A 23,279-nucleotide genomic window follows, 5' to 3' on the forward strand; every position below is an offset into this window, starting at 1 on the left:
GTGTGTATGGATATATGTACAATTTTATCACATTAACTTTAATTCAGTTGAATTCAAAATTATACACTAGGAAGGGTGATATGTATATATATATATATATATATATATATATATATGTGTGTGTGTGTGTGTGTGTGTATTGGTGTGTTATGAAGCTAAATAAATTATTGAACATGATATGTGAAATGTGTTTTATTCAGTATGATGGGTATTTTATTCAGTATGATGGGTATCATTGTAGGAAAGTAGAATAAGGTAAGCTTATATGTCATTTGATTTGAATATTTAAAATTTGTGTAATGTAAGTGATTTTTCTTATTTGCTGTACAAATTATTTTTCTGCTCATACTGTTTCTAGTGGTATGCCAAAATATGTGCTATAAGATAAGTATTTTTAAGAGATATGCCTCCCTAATGATCTAATAGTCATTTCAATAAAGGTATAAATAGATAGACATAATTATGAATAATATGTCTAGAACCTTTATGAGTTGGGGAATATAAAATAGGATGAGGTCCATCAGCTGCAAAAGCAAAAATCCTAGGAAACATAATTATCTATTAACTATGTCTTTTGCTGTGTTATTGATGTATAAGGGAAGGGGACAGTGGAAATGATTCCATGGAATAATTGGAGGAATGAAAAATGTAAGGTAATTGTTAAGGAGTGTGTGTGTGTGTGTGTGTGTGTGTGTGTGTATCGAGATATCTATCTATCTATATCTATCTATATCTATATCTATATCATCTATCTATCTATATCTTATCTATATCTATATATATCTCTATCATCTATCTATATCTATATCTATATATCTATCTATATCTATCTACCTATATATATAAATGTATATATAGATAGATATATATGTATGTTTATGTATCTCATATATAAACGTTTACTTCATTTTTCCAATTATAGTTATTTCATACTTTCCCACATGATGATTAATGTAAATAAGCTTCCATTTATTAAATACATTGATCTTGTTTCAAATTAATGTACAAGATTTGTGAGTAATTGTGAATCAGTCTTATTAGATCTGAGTGTATGAATATGATGTAGTGTACTTATTTTATTGTTTTAATTTTTAAAAGTTTATTTTTATTTATTTTGAGAGAGAGAGAGCATGCGCAGGGGAGGGACAGATAGAGACAGAGGGAGAGAATCCCAAGTAGACTCAGTGCTGTCAATGCAGAGCCTGACATGGAGCCTGATCTCACAAACCATGAGATCATGACCTGAGCCTTAATTGAGAGTCTGATACTTAAATGACTGAGCCACCCAAGTGCCCCTACTTATTTCTATTTTTAAATGTAGTTATACTTTTAATGTGCTTTTGGAGTTCCTTCCTAATACCTTTTATTATGGTGCTTTAGTCTGTAGCAAGTCTAAAGTAATTAAGATTTTTTTTCCAAGAGGAGAGGAGAGAAGTAACAATAATTCCTTTCCTGAAGACTTTCTTTAGTTTAAAATGTTTATGTGAGAAAAGAGAATTGAAGAATGTATTTCACATAAGTATTAAACAGCTTTTAATTAATTACTTTATGTCAGAGCATACAAACATATATTAAATCTATACATTTATAGACACGTTCTTCTCTAGTAGTCTGTCAATTAGGTATTTCTTAGTATTTACAATTACAATTAAGAAATCTAATGTTAGTTTGAATGTCTTTCTCATCTAGGTAAACATTTTTTTTTGTAAAAAATTATATTCTTTTCTTTATAGAATTTTGACAAGAAAATATCTACATACATATTTTAATTTAATACACTCTTTTCTTTGTGATACTTGGGGTTCACTTTTGTCCTGATACCCCAAGTTCATCGTCAGCTCAGGAGATTTTCTTTGTGACTATTTCTTCTCTATAATTTTCTTCATTCTCTTCTCCTTCTAACAAGTCAATATTATATGTTTTGGATTCATATTTCTTAAGCTCCCTTCTGTAGTTTCTATTTTATTTTCTTTTTAAGTTCTGGAAGAATTGCTCAAGATGAGGTTCCAAATCACCAATTCAGTTTTCTGAAGCAACAGTTATGCAATAATATTCATTTATTGGTTTATAAATTCTATCAAGTACATTTTTAAATCCCAAAAAGACTTTCTGGTTCTCTGATGATTCCTTTGGCACAACCTGTTCTTTTGTGAATGTGATAGCCTTTGAAACCAAGATTCACAGTTCTTGTTTAAAAAATAACTTGACCCATTCCTTAATTTTCTGTTTATTTTTAAAGTTTTAATTTAAATTCCAGTTAGTTAACATATAGTGATATATCAAGGTGTATAGCATAATGATTCAACACTTCCATACATCAGAACAAGTGCATTCCTTAATCCCCATCACCTATTTAAACCATCCCCTCATCCACCTCCCTTTAGCACCATCATTTTGTTGTCTGTAGTTAAAAGTCTGTTTCTTGGTTTGCCTTTCTTTCTTTTTTTCTCTTTGCTCATTTGTTTTTTTCTTAAATTCCATGTATGAATGAAATCATATGGTATTTGTCTTTCCCTGACTGACTTATTTTGCTTAGTATAGTACTCTCTATCCCCATTCATATACTTGAAAATGGAAAGATTTCATTCTTTTTTATGGATGAGCAATATTCCATTGTGTATATATATATATATCCCACATCTTTATTCATTCATCAGTCAGTAGAAACATGAGCTGCCTCCATAATTGGCTAATGTAGATAATACTGCTATAAACATCAGGGCACACATTCCCTTTGAATTAGTAGTTTTGTATTCTTTGAGTAAATGCCTAGTAGTGAAATCGCTGGATTGAAGGGTAGTTCTATTTTTGAACTTTTAAGGAAACTCAACACTGTTTCCAGAGTGGCTGCACCGGTTTATGTTCCCACAAACAGTGAAAGAGGATTCCTATTTCTTCACATTCTCACCAACACCTGTTGTTTCTTGTGTTGTTGATTTTAGCTATTCTGACAGGTGTGAGGTGATAGCTCATTGTAGTTTTGATTTGTATTTCTCGGATGATGAATGATGTCAAGCATCTTTTCATGTGTCTTCTGGCCATTTGCATGTCTTTTTTGGAGAAATGTCTGTTCATGTCTTTTGTCCATTTTTAATTTGATTATTGTTTTTTGGGTGTTGAATTATATCAGTTCTTTATATATTTTGGCTATTACCCCTTTATTGGCTATATCACTTGCAAATATCTTTTCCCACTCTGTAGGTTGCCTTTCAGTGTTGTTGATTGTTTCCTTCACTGTGCAGAAGCTCTTTAGATGTAGTTACAATGGTTTATTTTTTTTTTTTAATTTTGTTTCCCTTGCCTCAGCAGACATATCTAGAAAGAACTTGGTATGGCCAGTGTTAAAGAGGTTACTGCCTGTGTTCTCTTCTAGGATTTTTATGGTTTCAAGGCTCACATTTAGGTCTTTAATCTATTCTGAGTTTATTTTTGTACATGGTGTAGGAAAGTGGTCCAGTTTCATTGTTTTGCATGAAACAATGGCTTTTCATTGGCTTGCCAGTTTTCCCAACATGATTTGTTGAAGAGACTGTCTTTTTCCCACTGCGTGTTCTTTTCTCTTTGCCAAAGATTAATTAGTATGTAGTTGTGGGTTCATTTCTGGGTTTTCTATTCTGTTCCATTGATCTATTTTTGTGCCAGTACCATACTGTTTTGATCACTACAGCTTTGTAATATAATTTGAAGTCCAGAATTGTGATGCCTCCAGCTTTGCTTTTCTTTTTTAAGGTTGCTTTGGCTATTTGGAGTCTTGAGTGCTTCCATACAAATTTTAGGATTGTTTGTTCTGGTTCTGTGAAAAATGCTGTTGGCATTTTGATAGGGATTGCATTAAATGTGTACACTTCTTTTAGTAGTATAGACATCTTAACAATGTTTATTCTTCTAATCCATGAGCATGGAATGTTTTTCCATTTATCTGTGTCATCTTCAATTCCTTTCATCAATGTTTTATAGTTTTCAGAGTATAGGTCTTTCACCTCTTTGATTAAGCTCATTCCCAGGTATCTTACTGTTTTTGGTGCAATTTTCAAGGGGACTGATTTCTTAATTTCTCTTTCTGCTGTCTCATTATTGGTATACAGAAATTCAACAAATTTCTGTACACTGATTTTCTGTCCTGTGACTTTACTGAATTTGTTTATCAGCTCTAGCAGTTTTTAGGTGGAGTCTTTCAGGTTTTCTACACAGAGCATCATGTCATCTGCAAACGGGCAGTTTGACTTCTTCCTTGCTGATTTGTATCCCTTTTATTTATTTTTGTTGCCTGATTGCTATGACTAGCACTTCTAGTACCATGTTAAATAACAGTGGTGAGAGTGAACATCTCTATCTTGTTCTTGACCATAGAGGGAAAGTTGTCAGTTTTTCCCCATTTAGGATGATATTAGCTGTGGGTTTTTAATATATGAACTTTATTATGTTGAGGTATGTTCCCTTTACACCTACTTTGTTGAGGGTTTTTATCATGAATGGATGTTGTGTGTTGTCAAATCCTTTTTCTGTGTCTTGAAATGATCATATTGTTCTAATGTTTTGTTTGTTTACCAGGAGTGTTTTTATTGCTTATTTTGTTTGATTACCCTCTTTAAGGTTGCTGATTTTTTATAAATGACCAAGTGTCTATTTATTTATATTTACAGATCAATAATTAGGTTGATCAATATTAAGGGCCACCAGGAATTTTACAGATCACTGTTAAATTTCCCTTTGAATATGGGAGCTGACTTTGGAGATCTTCATTTAATTCATTCAACAGGCATTTCTTGCATATAATAAATTTGTGAGCTATTGTGAGCTAAGCACTGTTCTGGGCACTTGGGAAACAATAATTTTAAAACAAGCAACAATACCTGGCCATGAGAAACTTATATTGTAGTGGGGAGAGAAAGGCAAGGCAATAAACACAGAAAATACAGATGATAGGTGCTATGGGAAAAATAGAGCAGGGTATAGAGGATTGGAAATGCTAACAGGGAAGGGAGGTTGCAGTTGTAAGTTGAACAGAGGATTCAGAGTGGGTCTTATGGAAAGGATGACATTTGAGCAAGGACCTGCCTGAAGCAGGTGAAGAAGCAAGCCAAAGATGAATCAGAGAAGGAGTGTTTCATTACAAGGAAACAATGGGTGTGATGAGACCAAAGCTGGGATGTGCCTGCAATGTTCCAAGAACAGCATGGAGGCAACTATGACTGCAGTGTTTGGGTTGAAGGACAAAGAATTGGTGATAAGGTCAAGGAGTGATGTAGAACTGAATAATCTGGGGCTTTGTGAACTTTGGTTTTTAGTCTGATTGAAATTGAGAACCATCAGAGGTTTTGAGTAAACCAATGACTTAATTTGATTAATATTAAGAGGATCACATTGGCTGCCATGTTGAGAATAATAGCAACAGGGCAAGAGTGAAAGTAGGATGACCAGTTAGAAAAGGCTATTGCAATTATCCTAGGGGAACAGTAATGATGCTGGGGCAAGGTAGTAGCAATGCCAGCTGTGAGAGGCAGTGGGATTCTAGATGAATTTGAAAAACAAAAAAAGTATCTGGTGGCATATTGCACATAGGATATAGGAGAAAGATAGGAGTCAAGGATGACTCCCAGATTTCAGGCCGAAGTGTCAAAAAGGAGGAATAACTATTATTGAGACAAGGTTTTAGGGAGAGATCAGGAGTTTAGTGTTGTACATGCTATATTTGAAATACTTGTTAGATATCTAGATACAGACAGGCATTTGGATGTGTACATGTGCAGTTCATGGGAGACATCCAGGGTAACGAGAGTAGTTTGTGAGTGACAGGTTTAGTGCTGGTATTTAAAGCTATGAATTCACCAACAAAGTAAGTGTAGGAGAAGCAGTCCAAGCACCAAGCTTACAGGCTTTTCTTGGACCTACTGATTGGTATGTTTCTGTTTAAGGTATGTGGGAGGGGAATATGCTGATAGGCCACAGACTCCTTCAAGTAAGGAAGGAAGAATTTCCCCTACAGGTGGAGCACATTGGGAGATATTTCTTCCATCTTTGACAGGTTTTTGCTCATTTGGCAACAGTGGTATGAAAAGGCTAGTTAGGTAGAAGACTACCTTGTGTGTCTCTAGACTTACTGTCTATGTAAGGGGTCCACTGTGACAGATTTATTTCCTGAGAGGAGCAGTTTTGTTGATAGAAACATGAGAAGTGCTGTAGTTATCCTCTGTGTGCACAGAACATAGCATGAACTCAGCCATCAGTGCTTTCAATGGGCTTGCGGAGTTCCATGACGTGGAACATGGAAAAAGTGGTTTTTTTTTTGTTTTATTTGTTTGTTTGTTTGTTTTACTGGAGTTTGGTTAAGAAAATGCATTCATTTAACTTATTTAGAGGTCCCCTCCTTGCCCTGAATTGGATCTTAGGCCATTAGTTTATATAATTAGGTGTCCGGTAATATCATCGTTTTGTTTTTATTTTTATAGAAATTATACGGTTTCCAAATCATTAATATAATCTTAATCCATCTATTGTTTCCCAGTGCTATAATGGATGTGTGTGTGTGTGTGTGTGTGTGTGTGTGTGTGTGTGTGTGTGTTTGCATTTGCATGTGTACTTACATGAGGATGTGAGAGATACCATTCAATAAGATATGGGAAAATTAGAAAGGTGAATATGGATTTGTCTTGAAGTAGAAGCCATTTAAAAAGTTTCATTGTGTTTCAAGGAAAGATATGTTTTAATTACTCTTTAAAATTTTTCTCTAAAGGCACATGAGATTATAAAATAACCAATCATAAGAGATCCAAGTAAATATTTAAAATATAATTTATATTTTATTTTTAGTCCTAGATGTTAAAATGTTAATAAAAAACATCAAGAAGCTTAAAGTCTCTGGAGTCATTATAAAGCTACAACTGTGTAAACAGCTTGATTCAAATAATATCTAAAGAAGAGTTAACCTTATTAGATATAGTTCTAACAGCAACAGAGCAAAAGGCATGGCAACAATTGTATCTGAAGATTAAACTAGAGAAATGCTGTCCTTACAAAAGCTACAATTAAATGAAACTTTACTTGGTGAAATTTTCATTTGTAATGCAATATTTCTTCTTATAGTTTACCAATATGGCTTAATTTTGCATCTATAACCAATTTTGCTGCCCACATTATAAAATGAAAAAGCAATTAAAATGCCAAATTCAGAAAACCAATGCATCAGACCATAGGGACATTTTGTGATTGATCATATTATTTGTGATGTGGCAGATATAATAAAGCTGGAGTGGAAAGGAGACATATAATTTTGTGCATACTAAACAAGAAAATAAGGTGATATAGAAAATCCCTTTCTACTGTGCTTTGATCCCAAATCATAGTACTTAATTTATATTTGAAATAATTTCCATAATTAACAATCCCACTCTTTCAAAATAATATACCACACTTTAGTTGGTTTAGGGAATAGTTATTTCCAAAAAAGTTTTAAGGAGGTTACCAATAAGACAAAAATAGAAGATATACACTATATATGCATTTAACATACAGAATTCCAGAAAATGGATTGTATTCTTAGTATTTCTATGCCGGAACCACACTGTTAGCCCCCAAATGGAAAGTTTACTGCTGTTTGTAGGTTTGACTAAGACATTTGTTATGTAACTAGCAATATCTTTTGGCACTTTAGTAATTAAGTCCCCATGGAAAAGAGTCAAATCTAGGCTTCTTCCAATATTTTATTTATTTTATAGTACTTTTAATGAGTTATTATCCAGGGATGCTGTTCTGGCTATTTTCCATTGGGCACACCCCCACCTAACCTGTTCTGTGTCTTGCTGTGTACCAGGACGGTTGACCCCATGGACCATACTACCTGAGTGCCTTTGTCAGTGCCAGGTAGTGAGGTGCAGCCAGTGGGAGAGGTCAGCTAGAAGCTAGAAGGAGAAAGAGAGAGAAGTGGGGGAATTTACCTCTTCCTCCCTGTTTCTGTAGTTTATATTTGGAAGTGGCCATGTCACTCCACATAACTGCAGTTTCTGCCCATTCCTCCTCCAGAGTTCCAGCCCTCACAGGGATTTGGTCACATTATCCACTGCCCATCTGTGCCCCTGCTGCTCAAAAGGTGGTAAGATCTTCCCTCAATTCCTGGGTGTCTCAATCTTTTGCAGTTGCCCTTAACCCTGTGCACACTTCTGCAGCTGTCTTATTAAAATCTCTTCAATTGAGTCATCAGAGTAGAATTCTTTTTCTGCCGTCACCCTGCCTGACACAAGCACAATGATGCTGATATGATCAAGCCTGTAGGCACTTACAGAGATTTGAATCTATTCTGTGATGACTTCTGTGCTGCTTGGTAATAGTGATAGCTTAGTTATGACAATTATAAGATAATGGCTTTATAAGATAAAGACCTGCATTTTGAGACTAAATTGGGTAAGGATGCCAGTGTACAGGCAGTAGCTTTAAGAAAAAGAGGGAGGTGGTGGCCTCTTGACCAATAATCTGACTTCCCCAGTCTGATTGAGCATTCCAGTATTCAGTCCAGACCCCATAAAAGGAATGTCATTGTGTCTATTTCAACCTCTGAATTTTCTTTCCAGGAAAATTTTAATGCATCATCTAGATAGCTAGAGGATGACCATGAAAAAAGGGTTCTTCTTCAGAGGTGAAATCTTGAGGAGACAGCAAAGGTAAATGAACATTCTATGTATCAGTGGAAATACCTTTTGGAAACTATACTGTTTTTGCATAAGAGCTAAAAATTGGCAGGTACTTCTGGGTCTTGTATATTTGGTGCAGGATATTTCTTGAAATTTCTAGATTCCTTTTTCCTAGTACCTAGTCCATGTTTGCCTCCACAGGTAAATTTCCTCTCCTGGCCTTCTTTTCCTTATGCATAAGGGAGCTAATTCCTATAGGTTTCATTTCCTGGGCTCCACAGTTGGCAGTTTTCTCTTAGATTTGGCTAATGGGAGACACTTGCTGAAAAGCAAATACCCAGAGGAAAGAGATAGATCTGGGCTGATCTTCCCTATTCTCTCCCTTGTCTGTGTCTGTGCCAGTGTTCCTCAGTAACAGAAGCTCCTGCTGGATGTCTCTGCCCTCCAGATGCTCTCACAGGGCTCTGACAGCACATTGTCATCTCCCTGTCTTTTCAGCCTTCCTGGTATTAATAGTTTCTCACTGTTCCGAGTTTGGGTGTCTCAGTAGTCCTCGCTAGTTACCTTAACCTTTTCCAAGGCTCTTTGTATAACTCCCTTATTAAAGTACTTTTACTTGAAGCATCTGCATTGTATTTATTTCTGTTCTCCTTTACTCTTTCTTTAATTTGTATTATTTTAGTAGTGTTAGCTCTGAGACAATATGCAATTGGTTTTACTGTTGCAATTTTAGAGCAATGCTTATCCTGTCATTTTTAGAATCATGTTAAAATAATGTCATTAGAGCAGAAGCAAGCTTAGTAGCATTTATACATAAAAGTTGACCAGTGGATGCATTTTTTTTTGTAATTGGAAAAAAAAACCCAACAAATAAAGCCAAGAATAATCCCAAGGCAACCCTCTCAGTAGCTGAGAACATGCTTAACAGTTGTGGGTTGAAAAAATCTTTGTAAATGTCCAAAGAGTAGAGAAGTCTACTTTGCAAGCAACAGTGAAGCACATAGTTTTACAAGCTGAATCAAAATTAGTTCTTTTCCTGGTTTATAAAAAGACAAACTATGTGACCCTTTGGATTTATGATCTAATTTTTTTATATCCTTTAGTCTAGGATTTCCTTTAGTCTATGTTTCTGTTTTAAGATAACACATTTTTTAAACTACATTGTCATTGCTGAATAGAATTATATAACAATTTAATACAATTATTTAATAAAGATGTTAAAATGTTAATATTTTATTTAAAAACATATGTAAACATTTGTAATGGAGACAGAAACAGAACTGGAAAAATATGGGCAGAGTGCCTTGAAGGATTGACTGAGAAAGGAAAAAAAAAGAAAAAAAAAAAAAACAACCAAAACAAAACCTCAAAGAAAACAGGATGTGAGTCTCTGGCCAGCAAAGGAAAAGGATAAAGAGAACAGAGAATGATTAGGTTTTAGGGTAAGACAATTAACTTATTCTCTTTTCTCAAAAAAATCAGTACAAGTTTAGTGGTGCTGAACTATGAATTAAAACAAACAAAAAAAACCCCAAAACAACTAACTAATTTAATGGCCTGAAATGAAAGAATGGGCCACAGATTCTTGGAAGGTGGCAACAAAGCTGTTAACAGATCAAAAAATTTGGAAGATGAATTGATCGTAGCAAAGGGTAATTCCAACAGCAATGGGGGGCATTTTGGCAAAGCCATTTTGAATAATCAGTTTTGACAGAACTACACAAAAATGACCCTATCAAAGAGTAAAGTGTTTTAAAGTTATATCCCTGCCTCTTGCTCCACCCTCGCCCACCAAGTTTATGGGTCTTGTTTATTCATGTTTGCATTGTTTACATTTTTTAAAGGCAGTGATTGTTTCTTTTAGTTTAACTATATTTTATTTATTTTAAAGATTTGAAAACCATTTTTATTATTACCAGTACTGAATTATGTAACTTTTATAATTAAAAAAAGCAAAGATACTTTTAGAGTACATATTTTTAATGATTTATTGAGATATAATTTACATACCATAGCATTCACTCTTCTAAAGTGTACAATTCAGTGATTTTTAATGTATTACCGGTATGTGCAACTGTCACCTTAGTCCATTTTAGAAAATTTTCAGTACCTCAAAAAGAAATTCCTTATCTTTTAGTTATTTTTTTCTCTCATTTCACATTCTCCCAAGCCCTGAGCAACCACAAATCTACTTTTGCTCTGTATTTCCATTCTGGAAATTTCCTATGAATGGAATCATATGCTATGTGGTATTTTACAACTGGCTTTTTTCACTTAGAATAACATTTGCAAGGGTCATCCATGTTGCAGCATGTATCAGTACTTCATTACTTTTCACTGTCAAACAATATACCATTGTACAGCTGTGCCACACATTTTGTTTATCAATTAATCAGTTGATGGGCATTTGGATTGTTTCCCTCTTTGGTTATATTAATAATGCTATTAAACATTAGTGTACAAGTTTCTATGTGGATATGTTTTCATTTCTCTTGGGTAAATATGTAGTAGTGGAATTCTAAGTCATGTGATAACTCTAAGTTTAACCATTTGAGGAATTACCAGACTGGTTTTCAAAGTGTCTCCACCATTTTTTATATTCCCACCAGCAGTGTTTGAGTGTAGATGAAATGATATAATATTGTTGTTTTGATTTGCGTTTTCTTGATGGCTAATTATCTTGAACATTGTTTCATATGCCTATTGGTTATTTGTATATCTTCTCTGGAGAAATCTATGTTCAGATACTTCACCCATTTTTATCTGAGTCATTTGTCATTTTATATTGAGTTGTAAGAGTTTTTATATATCTTGGATGCAAATACCTTGTCAGATACATAGTCTGCAAACATTTCTTCCATTCTGAAGATTGTGTTTTCACTTTCTTGATAGTGTTCTTTGAAGCACAAACTCACTTTATTTGATAGTGTCATTTAAGGCACAAAAGTTTTTAATTTTGATGAAATATAATTGGTCTAATTTTTTTCTTTTGTTGCTTGCGATTTTTGGCGTCATAGCAAAGAAACTATTACCAAATCTGTGGTCATAAAGACGTATTTCTATGTTTTCTGCTAAGAGTTGAAAGTTGTAGCTCTTACATTTAGGTCTCTGATCCATTTTGAAGTAATTTTTATATGTGATGTGAGATAAAGCATCTAACTTCATTCTTTTCATGTGGCTATCAAGTTGTCCATCATCATTTGTGAGAAATCCATTCTTTCCCCACTGAGCAATCTTTTACCCTTCTCAATATCACTTGATCACAGATGGATGGGTGTATGTCTGAACTCTCAATTCTATTCAGTTAATCTATGTCTACTTTTACATCAGTACCATACTGTCTTGATTACTGTTTTTCTGTAGTAATTTCAAAATTAAGATATGTGGGGTACCTGGGTGGCTCAGTCCATTGATCATCCAACTTTGACCCAGGTCATGGTCTCACGATCTGTGAGTTCAAGCCCCGTGTCTGGCTCTGTACTGACAGCTCAGAGCCTGGAGCCTGCTTCTGATTCTGTGTCTCCCTCTCTCTGACCCTCCCCCACTCACGCTCTGTCTCCCTCTGTCTCTCAAAAATAAATCAACATTAAAAAAAATTTAAAAAATTAAGATATGTGAGTCTTTCGACTTTATCCTTTATTTTCAACATAGTTTTGCTTATTCTAAGTCATTTGCAATTCTACATAAATTTTAGTATTAGCTTGTCAATTTTCAAAGAAGCCAGCTGGGATTCAGATAGGGATTGCACTGTATTGTAAATCAATTTGGGGAATATTGCCATCTTAAATCTTTCAATCTATGAATATGAATAATTACTATTTATTTAGATCTTTTAAAATTTCTTTCACCAGTATTTTATAGTTTTTAGAGTATAAGAGTTGTACCTCCTTGATTAAATTTGTTCCTAAGTATAGTATTTTGTTTTTTACTGCTATTGTAAATGCAATTGTAAAAAATGTAACTGAAAATTTTTTTTAATATTTGTTTTTCTTTGAGAGAGAGATACAGACACAGTGCGAGCAGGGGAGGGACAGAGAGAGAGGGAGACACAGGATCTGAAGCAGGTTCCAGGCTCTGAGCTTTCAGCACAGCACAGAGCCCAACAGGGGCTTGAACTCATGAACTGTGAGATTATGACCTGAGCCAAGGTCAGATTCTTAACCGACTGAGCCACCCAGGCACCCACCCTTGTAATTGTACTCAATTTCATTTTCAGGTTGTTAATTGCTAATGTATAGAAATGTAATTGACTTTTATATTGACCTTATATCCTGCAACCTTGCTGAACTCTTTTATTAGTTCTAATAGTTTTTAGTGGATTCCCTATAATTGTAGATATACTAGATCATGTTATATGCAGATAAAATATTTTTCTTCTTTCCTTCTGACCTAAATGCATTTTATTTACTTTTTATTCCTAATTGTCCTGACAAGAACCTTACATACAATGTTAAATAGAAGTGGTGAGAGCAGACACCTGATCATAAGGGGAGAGAACTCAGTCTCTCATCATTAAATGTGATGTTAGTTTTTCATAGATGCCCCTTATTACATTGAAAAGTTTCACTTCTATTCCTAGTTTGTTGACTTTATATTTTTTTAATCAGGAAAGGGTGTTGGATTTTGTCAAGTGTGTTTTCTGCAACTATTGATATATTATTTTGGTTTCTTTAGTTCATTGATTTGATGCTTTCTCTTAATAGATTTTGAGATGTTAAACCAACCTTATTAATTTTAATAAATCCCACTTTTTTATGGGATATAATTCCTTTCATATGTTGCTGGGTTTAATTTGCTAATGTTTTGTAAAGGATTTTTATTTCTGTATATATGAGGGATATTGGTCCACAGTGTGTTTTTTTTGTGATATCTTTGGTTTTGGTATCAGGGTAATACTGGCTTCATAGAATGAGTTGTTGAGTAGTCCCATCTCTTCTATTTTTTGGAAGAGTCTGTGAAGAACAGGCACAAATTCTTTAAATGTTTGGTAGGATTCACCCAGGAAGACATCTGGACCTAGGCTTTTTCTTTGGGTAGTTTCTTTTAATTCTTAATTCAATCTATTGTTATTGACCTATTCAGACTGAGTTAATTTCTGTAATTTGTGTCTTTATAGGAATTTCTTATTTCATTTATTTTATCTAATTTATTGGCATACAATTGCTTGTAGCATTCCTGTTACATCTGTAGGGTTGTACTAATGCCCCTTTTTTATTTTTTATTTTAGCAAGTTGACTCTTCTCATGTATTTAATCAATCTAGCTAATAAAAGTTTATTCTATTCATCTTTTCAAAGAACCAGATTTTGGTCACATCAATTTTCTCTACTGTTTTTTTATTCTCTATTTCATTAATTTCCACTCTATTATTCCCATCCTTATGTTTGCTTTAAGTTTAGCTTCTTTTTCTGGTGCCTTGAGATGGAAAATTAGATTACTGATTTAAGATTGAAAAAAAAATACAGGCATTTACAGCTATAAATTTCCCTCTCAGTACTGCTTTAATTCTATCCCATAAGTAATTGTATGTTCTTTTCATTTTCATTTGTTTCAAAGTGCAGTTAAGCCTTAGATTGTGAGTAACTTATTCTGCAGGAGTTCCACAAGATGAGCAAACATTTCTAATAAATTTTAACTTGATAAACGAATGATGTCTTGCAATTTGAGTAGTATGTGATGCTGAAGGTCACATGACCACAACTGAGCCAATGGTTCTCTCTCTCTTGCTGCGAGATTGTGGGTGAGCATCTCCCATGCTTGGATGCTCAGTCCCAGGCTGCAGAGTTTGGCAGAAATCAGCAATTTTTCAGAATGTTGGAAGGTGCCCACAACTGGCACTAGTGTATTCTTTGTCACTTCAAAGCATGTATGGACAGTCCTTTGCTTTTCCATACAAAAGTAGGTTTAGGAGTGCTTTACTTCATTCTGGGTCAGGCTGACTGCAGATAAAGACCTTTTCCTCGGCTGCCTTATTGCCAGTTACATTAAATACAGTATATGACAGGAGTTTATTAATACTATAGTCAACATCGGTGCAAGTTGGACCCCATGCAGAAAAATGTTAAAAAGAGGGTGGTAAGGAAAAGGGGATGATTTAGGTAGAAGTAAAGAAGGAAATCATCGAGAAGTGTTAGTGGCTGAAATTGCAAGACTTTATAAGTCTACATCTGCAGAGGAGGAGGAGAAAAAGGCAGAGGAATCCTTCACTTCAAATGAAATTAGGGAGATGTGTAAAATGTGGGAAACAGTGCAAAATTTTGTAGAAAACACCACCTGAATAAGGCTGTAGCAGTGCAAGTGATGAATCCGTTTAATGAGAACGCAATGTCACATTTCTGTGAAATCCTCAAAAGGAGGCAAAAGCAAGTGTCATTGGATAGATTCCTTGTTAAAGTTGCACAAAAAGAAAAAGATTCCATTGAGCCAATAGATAGTGATTCCCTTAGTGAAAGTTGTTTTACATAATAACCCTCCTCTCTCTTATCTTGCTCACACCAGCCACACAGGTTTTCAAAGGTAAGTGCAGGTTAATTTATTTTTCTTTATATTTTGTATTTTTTATTATTTTATATTAAAGTATTGTAATCATTTTTATACAAATATTTTTGGGTTGTGAAATGAATCATCTGAGTTTCCATTATTTCTTATGGGGAAATTAACTCTGATATACAAGTGCTTTGGATTACAAGCATGTTTCTGGAACCAATTATACTCACAAACCAAGGTTTTACTGTATTTTCTAATTTCTCTTTTGACTTTTCTTAGACCTATAGTTTATTTAAGAATACGTTAATTTCTGGGCACTTGGGTGGCTCAGTCAGTCAAGCATCTGACTTCAGATTTTGGCTCAGGTCATGATCTCACAGATCCTTGAATTTGGGCTCACATGGAACCCAGTGTTGGAGCCCCACATCAGGTTCCACACTGATGGTGCAGAGTCTTTGGGTTTCTCTCTCTCTCTCTCTCTCTCTGCCCCTCCCTCACACTCTCTCAAAATAAATAAACTTAAAAAAAAGATTTTTTTAATTTTCACCTAATTATGGGATTTTCAAAATTTTATGTTGATTTATAATTTCATTCCACTGTGTCAGAAAACATTCTTCTTACTATTTCTCTCCTTTAAAATGTATTGAGGTGTGTTTTATGACTTAGTATATGGTCTATCCTAGAACAGTATATTCCTCTGTACACTTAAGGATGATGTATGACCTGTTTCTATTGGGTAGAGTATTTTATAGATGTCTAGTTTGTTCAGATGTCTAGTATTGTATATATGTCTAGTATTTTATAGATGTCTAGATGTCTAGACCTATTTTATAAGGTCTAGTTTGTTCATTGTGTTGTTCAATGTTCAATGTTCCATCCATTATGGAAAGTGGAGTTTTGAAGTCTCCAATTATTATTGTTGGATTATCTATCTGGTAATATTTATCACTTTTTGCTTCATGTATTTTGGTATATATTTGTTATGTATTTATATGTTTTCAGTTTTATATTTCCTAATGAACTGACCCTTTTATCATTATGAAATATTCCTCTTTATCTCTAGTAACTTTTTGTTTGTTTTAAAGTATATTTTGTCTTAGTATAGCCACTCCAACTTCCTCGTGCTTGCGTTTGCAGACTGAGTATTTTTTCATTGTTTTGATCTAATTATATCTTTGAATCTAAAGTGTGTCTTCTGTAGCCAGGATCTTGCTTTTTGTTTGTTTGTTTGTTTGTTTTTAATCCAGTCTGAGGATCTCTACATTTGATTGGATTGTTTAACCCTTCAAAGTTAATGTCTTTCTTGATATGGTTAGAGTTTCATGTGTCATTTACTTTTTGTTTTCTGTATGTCTCTTTTTTGCTCCTCTATCACTCCTTTTCTATTTTCTTTTTCTTTAAGCGAATAGTCTCTAACATAGCATTTTAATTTCTTTAATGAGTTTTTTCTCAGTATTCCTAACAGTTATTTTCTTAGTGGTCACTTTACAGTTTTCCATAAACATACTAACATATAAGTATCAGGTTCAAATTTGTACTAACTTAATTCCAATGAAATATAGAAATATTAATCCTATAAAGTTTTATTCCCACCTCCCATTCTGTAATAATTTTATTATACATATTACACTATAAAAGTTACAAACCCAACATTATTTTTATAATTATTACCTTATATAGGATTATCTCCTTTAAAGAAGCTAGGAGAAGAAGGCAGAACAAGAATATATTTATAGCCTTAGTTATATTGCCCTTCTTATCACTTCTGGATCTCTTGATTTGTTCTTGTGGATTTGAGTAACCATTTGGAGTGATTTCTTAGGCCACTACAGCTTTGCTCCAACCACATCCTCTGTGCTATCATTTACAAATATATTGCATTTCTGGGGGTCCCTGGATGGCTTAGTTGGTTAAGCATGTGCCTTTGGCTCAGGTCATGATCTCATGGTTCATGAGTTTGAGCCCCTCATTGGGCTCTGTGCTGACAGTTCAGAGCCTGGAGCCTGCTTGGATCTGTTTCTCTTTCTCTGTCCCTCGCCTGCTCACACTCTGTCTCTTTCTCTCTCAAAAATAAATATACATTTAAAAAAATTTTAAAAACCACAAATACATTACATTTCTGTATATTTCAGCTGGAAAATATATGCGTTTTGTTTTATAGAATTGCTTCCTAAATTAGTTGACAAAACAAAAGAAAGGCATACACATTTATATCTCTTTTAAAATTACACAGTTGCCTTCATTGGTAATCTTTGTTTTTACATTTTTTTTTTTTTTACCCTCTGGGATCACTTGCTTTAATCCTGAAGTATTTTCTTTAGTATTTTTTGTAATATTACTTTGCAACAAATTATCTCAGTTTTTGCTTATATGGGAATTTCTTTAACTTCATATTTGAAAAACAGCTTTGTTGGATATAGGGTTATTGGCTGACTGTTGTTATTGCTGCTGCTGCTGCTGCTGCTGTTGTTATTGTTTTGAGACATCTTAATATATACCACTGTCCCTGGCCTTCATTGATTCTGATAAAAACTCAGCTATTATTCTTATTGGGATTCTCTTGTTAGTGATGATTCACATTTCTCTTGCTGCTTTAGGATTTTTTTCTTATCTTTGATTTTGAACATATTTACTATTTATGAAAGGGAATCACTTTTGTTTATTCTCTTTGGAATTTGTTGAGCTTTCCATATGTGTACATTTATGTTTTTCAATAAATTTGGGGATTTTTCAGCCATTATGTCTGAATATTTTTTCTGTTCCTTTCTTCCCCTCTTCTCTTTCTGGTACTCCCATTGAAGGCACATTGTTGCAGTTCATGGTGTCTCACATTTTCCTAAGGCCTTCTTCATTCTTTCTTTCTTTTTTTTCTCTGCTTCTCAGATTGTATAATCTCTTTCAATCTATCTTTAAATTTGTTGATTCTTTCTTCTGGTGATTCACATCTACTATTGAGCCCTTCTAGAATATTTTAGTATTTTGGTTATTGTATTTTTTAAGTCCAGAATTTCCATCTGGTTCTTTTAAAATAATTTCCATATCCTTATTGATATTCTTTATTGGAGGCACCATTGTAACCAAACCTTCCTCTACTTTTTTAATCATGTTTTTTCTTAAATTCTTTGAGCATATTTATAATGCTTTGTCAGTTAAATATGATATATGGTCACTCTCTCAGAGTTTCTATTGCCTATGGCGCCCCCGCCCCCCCACCGCCGCCTCCCCCCCGACCGCCGCCCCCGTTTATAGGTAATACTTACCTTTTTTCCTGCATATTTGGACATTTTAGATATTTTAGATATTATAGTCTACCAACTCTCAGTAGTAGTTACCCATACTTCTGAAGTGGGGGCAGGGGAGGGGAGCTTTGGTACCTGTTAGTTTTATTTATCTGTTTTGCTTGTTTTTTATTTGTTTTGTAATTGCATTATTGTGGTGAGGGCTGTGCCCCACCCCATCCCACAGTGTGAAACTTCTGATGTTGTGCCTTGGGAGTACAGCCTTAGTTGTGTCAAAAGTCATGTTGGGATGACAGTATTTTCACAGGGCTTTCTTTAACTGCCTCTTACCATTGACCTCACCCTGCTATCTGGTCAGTATTTGAGATACATTCTGACCCCCTGAAGACTCCCCTCCACTGTTTCTTTCACCAGTTTGCTCCAGCAAACTACTTAGGCTATAATTTAGCTTCTATTGTCAGTGAATCCACCAACCTCACCCTAATTGCCATCACAGAAACCTCTGCTGTTTTGAGAGTGTCCTTAGGCTTTAACTGCTTTGCTCTCTGTTGCAAATGAAGTCAGTTATTTGGGAAAAGAATAGCTTTTATTGGCTTCCCTTTCTTCCCAGGCAAAAATCTCTGAGCTAAGAATTAGGAGCTGGGGATGAGACAGGACCAAGCTTCTCTCTATGTGAACACCACTTCTTTAGGAACTTAGTGCTTAGTTGGGGGAGGCAGAGCAACATCCCCACGTCTTCTTGGCTTGCCTCTTTGAATATAGAACCTCTATCTTTCCAACTGAGACAGGACAGTCAAGATCCATGTGTGTGTGTATCTATATAGAAATATATGTAGTATATGTTTAATACAAATTAAATACACACATCATTAATATATCTTTTATAATTTAATATTTTAATAATTAATATATAATTTTGACAAGTTTTTCTGGAGAGTGGGCCCCATGCTATCATGCCAGAAGTGAAATCTCAGTTTTAAAGTGGATTTGCTTCCAGATGAGCTAATGGTCCTAGTCTCCACAGACAAAGATGTTCTATATATGAACTATATTAAAAGAAATGTAATTGCAGATTTCTTGTAGAACCTAAATTATGTTTTCACTTTTATATCATTCTAATTATGTATTGTTGAATATAAAGGAGAAATATGAAAAGTTGTGATATAGAGCTTCCAAAATATAGATGACTTCTCAGAGAAAAAGCAGATAGTTTGCTCAGAGTGGCTGGTTGTCTGTTTTGGGGGTGAGGCGTTATTGTTAAACATGGCTCTGTCTTCTGTAGTTGGTCTGACCAACCTCAGTCTCATCTCCGACTCTGCATTCTTGACCCATATCTCTTTGCTGATGCCCACCTTACAATCTGTAGGTCTGAAATGTGTAAGGCTTTGCACATTAAGTTATAAGTATAAAAGCTTATCTTATAATATCTTATTTTGCTTTTTTAAGTTGTATCAAAATGTTGGGGATCAAAATAGGCTGTGACAGTGTCAAAGAGCCCCTGGCGCTGAAATGCCTACAGTGGAGACACCAGGTCAAAAATGTTATAAATATGTTCCACAGAGAAGATATTTTTAACAACCTCTGGACATTGGTGGCTTGGGTAAGGGAGAGGAGGACTGAGGAATGTATGCCAATGAGGTGTTCAGTGAGCCTTGTGAGGAGGATGAATTTCAAAGCATTCAGAGAAATCTGAGAAAATGAGGAAATAGAGGCATGTGTCACTAATATCGCATAATTCAAGGATCCCATATGACTTTTATTGTAATCTAGGAATACTCAGTGATTCTTTGCAGTTCAGATGAAACATTAGAATATTGTGGTAGCTTGGATATTCTGTTAATAAGACCTTTTAATGAGACTTTTTACAAATTTTCAATATATTCAGGAGGGGTGGAAAAGGAGAATATAACATATGCAATGGCAATATTTCATTGCCATTACTTGCTGTGGAGAATTAATGAAAAAAATAATGGAGTATAGCAAATTACTGTACTTGTTGATTGTAAAAAATAAAACACTAGTCATTTGTCCATGCAAAATTAGAATGTCACTAATGTTAACTCTTGAAAATTATCAAATCAAGACAGAGAGCTAAGGCTTTGAATTTGACACACATTGCTTTTGGTCATTTGTATTTTCTGATTCTACAAATGTCAAGTGCCATTTCTAAAGGAGAAAATGCAGAAATACAAGGATTTTTTCATTCTTGCTCTCATTAAATTCAACTATACTCCCTATCCACTTACATTGGATGCTTCAACAACATTTTATCAACTTAAGTGTTCACAGTCTCTCAGCTTTCTGGCCCACAAACAAAGATAAATATTAGAATTAAGTTATTGTTTTCTTGGAAGTCCTGTTTACAATAAAGGAAATGGATAAATAGTATTCTAATGCCTTTAGTTAGAGATGCATCAATATTAGTTTGGAAAAATTGTTTTTTCTCAAACATAGCCCATAAATTGAAGTAAAAACACTCCCAATTTATTGCTCAATGTATACATACACACATGTACTTGTATGTATGTGTGTATATACACACATGTACAGTATGTACTTGTATGCATACATATACATGTATGTATATAGGTACATGTGTGTGCATGTTTTGTATGTTGGTGATAATCTAACAGTATCTATTAAATGAGTATTAGATAATTTATAGATAAATATCTCCATAGTCTTTTTGTGATGTTTTCTATTCCTTAGTAACCACACAATAGTTACTGTATATGAAAAGGTTATTCGTTACTTTACACTTCGCACTATGACAATGTGAGAATAAAGGAGAGAGCTAAAATGACTGCAATCCATTCAAAATTATTTGTCAAATAGGAATGCCTTAAGTTGGCATGTGGTTCTTTAAAATAATAGGATAATTTTATGAATAATTTTAATGATCAATTCACAGTAAAGTATCAAATATTCTCCTACTCATCGTTCCCTCAGTGGTCAATTGTTAATCTGTTTATATTTTAAAATAATGTATGTGCAGCATATACTCCATTAGGAAGGACATTCAGAGAGTTCTCAGACAAGAATATAGTGAATTCAGGCATTTATTCAGAATGAGACCAGATGTTTTCCCAGGAGTCTTGCATTCCTAACCACAGGCCAATGTCTGCCAGATTTGAGTGTTAGGTCTCAAAAACTAAACACACTAGGCTTAATGCAAATTAAATTAGAATGAGAAAAGTAATTACCCAGGACTTAACTTAACAATGGCCAACTAAAGAAATTGAGATGACTGTCCTTCATACAAGGATGTGCTGCTGATCTGCTATTAACAAGGTAAGTTCCTGTGAGATATTTTTCTTGGGTTGTAGTTGTGAGGGGTAGTGCTGAATTAGCTATGTCTTCTCAGGCTTCCTGTCCCCTTATTCCTAAAGGTACAATTGAGAAAACAGCTGGATGGGCTTAAGGAATAACTTCCTTAACAAAAAACTGCATAACAGGAGATATGGTTTAATACATCTACAAAAATAAGCATTGGCCTATGTGCTGAAAATAGTTCTTCTAGGTGGGAGGGCAGGTGGAGGCCATGCTGATAAAATGTAGGGCAATCTTGGTCACACAAATCATGCAGTAGGCCGAAAATATTTTCTGCTTTCCTTTCTCCTCTTTTTTTGTTTGTTTGTTTCCATAGGAATTTGGCAGGGAAGGGAGACTGAGGTGAGGGAAGCTGATGATTTACTGCATTTGCTTAACATTGATTCATTTATTTATCTGAGCTAGCACTGATCTCACATCCTGGAGATTTACTGCGCAGTTGAACGGGGTGGAGGATAATTCAGAGCACTCTGGTGAGAACTCATAATAATGCTGAAACCTGAGGCCAGATCTAATTCCCATGTAAATCCTGCTTGGTCTCAACGTTGTTTTTGTGCTGGGGAAGATGTGATTTTGTTTGGGTTATATCTGAACTACACTGTACCGTCTGTATCAGGATTAACTTCATCTACAAGAAAGCATTAATTCTTAGAGGTATAGAAGTTTAGAGCTGGAAAAGATACCTGGTTTAAGTTCTGATTTTACAAATAGGAAACTAAGGGACTCACTCAAGGTCACACAGCCCATTAATATCTCTCCCCAGATAACACAACAGCTTTTAGTACATTGGGAGATTACCTTTTAACCAGACATAAAAACATCAGTTCTGAAAAAGCTGAGATTTCTCTGGCTACAGTCCTGATTTGCAGTGTCTTTAATGCCTGCCTTGTCTTGAACAATCCCAAATACAACAATAAACTTTCTGCAATCTTTCAGCCATGCATTAGAGTAGGTACATTTGTGGCAACTGAAAATCTCAAAGGATATAGCTACAGGACTCATCTTGTGATAGTGTAAATAGCATGATATAATTTTAAAAAATACTCTGTTTAGCTGCAAACATGGCATACAAGCCATCAGAGTATGTTGTGGGAGATATATGCTCCTAATGTGAATTTATAAGTGAATAGTTAAGGAGTTGCCAGAAAAGGCAATGACATATGTTTATATTCCTCCTCTGAAATCTGTTTTTTTCTCATGCTCATAATAAATTGGAGTGCAGTAGAATTCAGTGGATACCTCTGCTTCACTTGTTTTATATTAAACAGCTATTTATAGATAGCTTTTTATCTACCTGACACTCATTTTTCCCACATGAAATTTTTTCCCCACAAGAATTTAGGCTGAAATAAGGGGAGTTTATTTTCCAGAATAACAGAATTTTATAGAAAGAATGCATGTTAAAGACTACCTCTACTTCTCTATTTACTATTGGGAAGCTAAGTAACATAGACATAAGAACACTTACACAGGAGGTAGAACTGGGATTAAGTTTTCTAGAGTTAACATAGTCTCCTTCTACCATAACAATGTCTTATTTGTTCTTTTAAGTTTATTTATTTTGAGAGAGACAGAAAGACTACAAGTGGGGGAGGGGCAGA

At 34.4% G+C, this 23,279-nt stretch overlaps 1 long non-coding RNA gene across 3 annotated transcripts in view; it reads left to right on the forward strand.

Moving 5' to 3' along the window:
* The window catches only part of LOC123386499, a 70,005-nt gene that overhangs the window by 13,701 nt on the left and 33,025 nt on the right, over window positions 1–23,279 (forward strand). For all 3 annotated transcript variants that reach the window (XR_006600439.1, XR_006600440.1, XR_006600441.1), the window contains 2 exons: window positions 8,020–8,089; window positions 8,565–8,654. This is a non-coding gene — a long non-coding RNA (uncharacterized LOC123386499). The remainder of the gene's footprint in view (window positions 1–8,019; window positions 8,090–8,564; window positions 8,655–23,279) is intronic.

The sequence above is a fragment of the Felis catus genome, chromosome B4 (assembly GCF_018350175.1).
Source record: "Felis catus isolate Fca126 chromosome B4, F.catus_Fca126_mat1.0, whole genome shotgun sequence".
In the NCBI taxonomy this organism is placed as follows: domain Eukaryota; kingdom Metazoa; phylum Chordata; class Mammalia; order Carnivora; family Felidae; genus Felis; species Felis catus.